The sequence below is a fragment of the Arachis hypogaea genome, chromosome 12 (assembly GCF_003086295.3).
Source record: "Arachis hypogaea cultivar Tifrunner chromosome 12, arahy.Tifrunner.gnm2.J5K5, whole genome shotgun sequence".
NCBI lineage: Eukaryota > Viridiplantae > Streptophyta > Magnoliopsida > Fabales > Fabaceae > Arachis > Arachis hypogaea.
The window spans coordinates 74,432,770-74,438,497 of record NC_092047.1 but is presented as its reverse complement, the minus strand read 5'-3'; the positions used below and the strand labels follow the sequence as shown (position 1 = coordinate 74,438,497).

At 41.5% G+C, this 5,728-nt stretch overlaps 1 non-coding gene across 1 annotated transcript; it reads right to left on the bottom strand.

Moving 5' to 3' along the window:
• Positions 1 to 541: 541 nt before the first annotated feature.
• Positions 542 to 649, bottom strand: LOC112730966 (small nucleolar RNA R71). Its single transcript, XR_003166764.1, has one exon. It is a non-coding gene; the product is annotated as a small nucleolar RNA R71 (small nucleolar RNA).
• Between the last annotated feature and the right edge of the window lie 5,079 nt (positions 650 to 5,728).

Sequence of the window (5,728 nt, the reverse complement as noted above, 5' to 3'; positions counted from 1 at the left end):
TCTTTGTCATATGAGCAGGAGCAAGGATAAGAACATTCTTGTGGAAGCAGATCCAGAACCTGAAAGGACTCTGAAGAGAAAATTAAGAGAAGCTAAAATACAACAATCCAGAGAAAACCTTTCAGAAATTTTCGAACAGGCAGAGGAGATGGCAGCCGAAAATAATAATGTAAGGAAGATGCTTGGTGACTTTACTGCACCTAATTCCAATTTACATGGAAGAAGCATCTCCATTCCTGCCATTGGAGCAAACAACTTTGAGCTGAAACCTCAATTAGTTTCTCTAATGCAGCAGAACTGCAAGTTTCATGGACTTCCATCTGAAGATCCTTTTCAGTTCTTAACTGAATTCTTGCAGATATGTGATACTGTTAAGACTAATGGAATAGATCCTGAAGTCTACAGGCTCATGCTTTTCCCTTTTGCTGTAAGAGACAGAGCTAGATTATGGTTGGATTCTCAACCTAAAGACAGCCTGAACTCTTGGGATAAGCTGGTCACGGCTTTCTTAGCCAAGTACTTTCCTCCTCAAAAGCTGAGCAAGCTTAGAGCTGATGTTCAAACCTTCAGACAGAAAGAAGGTGAATCCCTCTATGAAGCTTGGGAAAGATACAAACAGTTGACCAAAAAGTGTCCTTCTGACATGCTTTCAGAATGGACCATCCTAGATATATTCTATGATGGTTTATCTGAGCTATCAAAGATGTCACTGGACACTTCTGCAGGTGGATCCATTCACCTAAAGAAAACGCCTGCAGAAGCTCAAGAACTCATTGACATGGTTGCTAATAACCAGTTCATGTACACTTCTGAAAGGAATCCTATGAGTAATGGGACGCCTATGAAGAAGGGAGTTCTTGAGGTTGATACTCTGAATGCCATATTGGCTCAGAACAAAATATTGACTCAGCAAGTCAATATGATTTCTCAGAGTCTGCATGGAATGCAAGCTGCATCCAACAGTACTCAAGAGGCACCTTCTGAAGAAGAAGCCTATGATCCTGAGAACCCTGCAATAGCAGAGGTAAATTACTTAGGTGAACCTTATGGAAACACCTATAACTCAACATGGAGAAATCATCCAAATTTCTCATGGAAGGATCAAAAGCCTCAACAAGGCTTTAATAATGGTGGAAGAAATAGGTTTAGCAATAGCAAGCCTTTTCCATCATCAACTCAGCAACAGACAGAGAACTCTGAACAAAATGCTTCTAATTTAGCAAATCTAGTCTCTGATCTATCTAAGACCACTGTAAGTTTCATGAATGAAACAAGGTCTTCCATTAGAAATCTGGAAGCACAAGTGGGCCAGCTGAGTAAAAGGCACTGAAATCCCTCCTAGTACTCTCCCAAGCAATACAGAAGAGAATCCAAAAGGAGAGTGCAAGGCCATTGACATAAGTGCCCTGGCCGAACCTGTGAGGAGAGGAGAGGACGTGAATCCCAAGGAGGAAGACCTCCAGGGACGTCCAGTGATCAATAAGGAGCTCCCCTCTGGGGAACCAAGGGACTCTGAGGCTCATCTAGAGACCATAGAGCTTCCATTGAACCTCCTTATACCCTTCATGAGCTCTGATGGGTATTCCTCTTCTGAAGAGAATGAGGATGTTACTGAAGAGCAAACTGCCAAGTTTCTTGGTGCAATCATGAAGCTGAATGCCAAATTGTTTGGCATTGATGCTTGGGAAGTTGAACCTCCCTTGTTCATCAATGAACTAAGTGATCTGGATCAACTGACATTGCCTCAGAAGAGACAGGATCCTGGAAAGTTCATAATACCCTGTACCATAGGCACCATGATCTTTAAGGCTCTGTGTGACCTTGGTTCAGGAATAAACCTCATGCCCCTATCTGTAATAGAGAAACTGGGAATCTACGGGGTGCAAGCTGCTAAAATCACACTAGAGATGGCAGACAGCTCAAGAAGACAGGCTTATGGACAAGTAGAAGATGTATTAGTAAAGGTTGAGGGCCTTTACATACCTACTGATTTCATAGTCCTGGATACTGGAAAGGAAGAGGATGAATCCATCATCCTAGGAAGACCTTTCCTGGCCACAGCAAGAGCTGTGATTGATGTTGACAGAGGTGAAATAGTCCTTCAATGGAATGAGAACTCCCTTGTATTCAAAACTCAAGGATCTCCCTCTGCAACCATGGAGAGGAAGCAGGAAAAGCTTCTCTCCAAGCAGAGTCAACCAGAGCCCCCACAGTCAAACTCTAAGTTTGGTGTTGGGAGGCCATATCCAAACTCTAAGTTTGGTGTTGAACTCCCATATCCAAACTCTAAGTTTGGTGTTGGAGAGTTTCAACAAAGCTCTGCACATCTGTGAGGCTCCATGAGAGCCCACTGTCAAGCTATTGACATTAAAGAAGCGCTTGTTGGGAGGCAACCCAATGTTTATTTATCTAACTATATTTTTCTTAGTTATGTGTCTTTATAGGTTCATGATCATGTGGAGTCACAAAATAAACAAAAAAATCAAAAACGGAATCAAAAACAGCAGAAGAAAAATCACACCCTGGAGGAGCATCTATCTGGCGTTCAAACGCCAGAACAGAGCATAGTTCTGGCGCTGAACGCCTAGAATAGGAGCATCCTGGTGCTGAACGCCCAGAACAAGCATGGTTCTGGCGTTCAACGCCAGAAATGGCAGCAAAGGGGCGTTGAACGCCCAAAATGGGCACCAACCTGGCGCTGAACGCCCAGAGTTGTGTGCAAGGGCATTTTGCATGCCTAAATTGGTGCAGGGATGTAAATGCCTTGACACCTCAGGATCTGTGGACACCACAGGATCATCTCAGGATCTGTGGACCCCACAGGATCCCCACCTTACCTCCTCATAATCCTAGTTTTTATTTCCACATCTTCTTCTTCATCTATCCCTTCTTCTTTTGCTCGAGGGCGAGCAACATTCTAAGTTTGGTGTGGTAAAACAATTATGTAAAGGATCTATAGCTCAGTGGTAGAACATTTGACTGCAAATCAAGAGATCCCTGAGATACCTCAGGGGATACATTTTCTTCCACACAATTATTGGAAGCAACTAAGGGTGGAACATCAAGAGCACTCCATCATCCTTCATGAAATCAGAGAAGATCTAAAAGCAATGAAGGAGGAGCAGCAAAAACAAGGAAGAGACATAGAAGAGCTCAAGGACATCACTAAGGTGGACTCATTCCTTGTTCTTACTTTCTCTGTTTTTTCGTTTTATATGTTATGTGCTTATCTATGTTTGTGTCTTCATTACATGATTATTAGTAGTTAGTAACTTTGTCTTAAAGTTATAAATGTCCTATGAATCCATCACCTCTCTTAAATGAAAAATGTTTTAACTCAAAAGAACAAGAAGTACATGAGTTTCGAATTTATCCTTGAACTTGGCTTAATTATATTGATGTGGTGACAATGCTTCTTGTTTTCTGAATGTATGCTTGAACAGTGCATATGTCTTTTGAAGTTGTTGTTTAAGAATGTTAAATATGTTAGCTCTTGAAAGAATGATGACTAGGAGACATGTTATTTGATAATCTGAAAAATCATAAAAATGATTCTTGAAGCAAGAAAAAGCAGCAAAGAACAAAGCTTGCAGAAAAAAAAAAAAGGGGCGAAAAAAAATAGAAAAAAAAAGAGAAAGAAAAAGAAAAAGCAAGCAGAAAAAGCCAATAACCCTTAAAACCAAAAGGCAGGGGCAAAATAAAAAGGATCCCAAGGCTTTGAGCATCAGTGGATAGGAGGGCCTAAAGGAATAAAATCCTGGTCTAAGCGGCTAAAACAAGCTGTCCCTAACCATGTGCTTGTGGCGTGTAGGTGTCAAGTGAAAACTTGAGACTGAGCGGTTAAAGTCAAGGTCCAAAGCAAAAACAAAGAGTGTGCTTAAGAACCCTGGACACCTCTAATTGGGGACTTTAGCAAAGCTGAGTCACAATCTGAAAAGGTTCACCCAATTATGTGTCTGTGGCATTTATGTATCCGGTGGTAATACTGGAAAACAAAGTGCTTAGGGCCACGGCCAAGACTCATAAAGAAGCTGTGTTCAAGAATCATCATACTGAACTAAGAGAGTCAATAACACTATTCGAAATCTGAAGTTCCTATAGATGCCAATCATTCTGAACCTCAATGGATAAAGTGAGATGCCAAAACTATTCAAGAGGCAAAAAGCTATAAGTCCCGCTCATATGATTGAAGCTCTGTTTCATTGATAGTTTGGAATTTATAGTATATTCTATTCTTTTTATCCTATTTTGATTATCAGTTGCTTGGGGACAAGCAACAATTTAAGTTTGGTGTTGTGATGAGCGGATAATTTATACGCTTTTTGGCATTGTTTTTAGTATGTTTTTAGTAGGATCTAGTTACTTTTAGGGATATTTTTAATAGATTTTGTGTTAAATTCACATTTCTGGACTTTACTATGAGTTTGTGTGTTTTTCTGTGATTTCAGGTATTTTCTGGCTGAAATTGAGGGACTTGAGCAGAAATCAGATTCAGAGGTTGAAAAAGGACTGCTGATGCTGTTGGATTCTGACCCCCCTGCACTCAAAGTAGATTTTCTGGAGCTACAGAACTCGAAATGGCGCGCTTCCAATTGCGTTGGAAAGTAGACATCCAGGGCTTTCCAGCAATATATAATAGTCTATACTTTGGCCAAGAATTGACGACGTAAACTGGCGTTCAACGCCAGCCTTCTGCCCAAATCTGGCGTCCAACGCCAGAAAAGGATCCAAAACCAGAGTTGAACGCCCAAACTGGCACAGAAACTGGCGTTCAACTCCACAAATGGCCTCTGCACGTGTAACACTCAAGCCCAAGCCCAAGCACGCACCAAGTGGGCCCCGGAAGTGGATTTGTACATCAATTACTTACTCATGTAAACCCTAGTAGCTAGTTTATTATAAATAGGACCTCTTACTATTGTATTTGACATCTTTGGACGCCTGGTTCTTAGATCAGAGGGGCTGGCCTCTCGGCCATGCCTGGACCTTTCACTTATGTATTTTCATACGGTAGAGTTTCTACACTCCATAGATTAAGGTGTGGAGCTCTGCTGTTCCTCAAAGATTAATGCAAAGTACTACTGTTTTCTATTCAATTCTTCTTATTTCGCTTCTAAGATATCCATTCGCACCCAAGAACGTGATGAAGGTGATGATTATGTGTGACGCTCATCATCCTTCTCCCTTATGAACGCGTGCCTGACAAACACTTCTGTTCTACATGAATTAAGCTAGAATGAATATCTCTTAGATCTCCTAACCAGAATCTTCGTGGCGTAAGCTAGAATGATGGCGGCATTCAAGAGAATCCGGAAGGTCTAAACCTTGTCTGTGGTATTCTGAGTAGGATTCAATGATTGAATGACTGTGACGAGCTTCAAACTCGCGATTGTTGGGCGTTAGTGACAGACGCAAAAGGAAGGTGAATCCTATTCCAGCATGATCGAGAACCGACAGATGAATAGCCGTGCCGTGACAGGGTGCGTGAGCATATGATTCACTGAGAGGAGGGGATGTAGCCACTGACAACGGTGATGCCCCTGCATACAGCCAGCCATGGAAAGGAGTAAGACTGATTGGATGAAGATAGCAAGAAAAGCAGAGGTTCAGAGGAACGAAAAGTATCTCCATTCGCTTATCTGAAATTCCTACCAATGATTTACATAAGTATTTCTATCCCCACTCTATGTTCTATTTACATAATATATTGTAACCCATATGAGTCAAC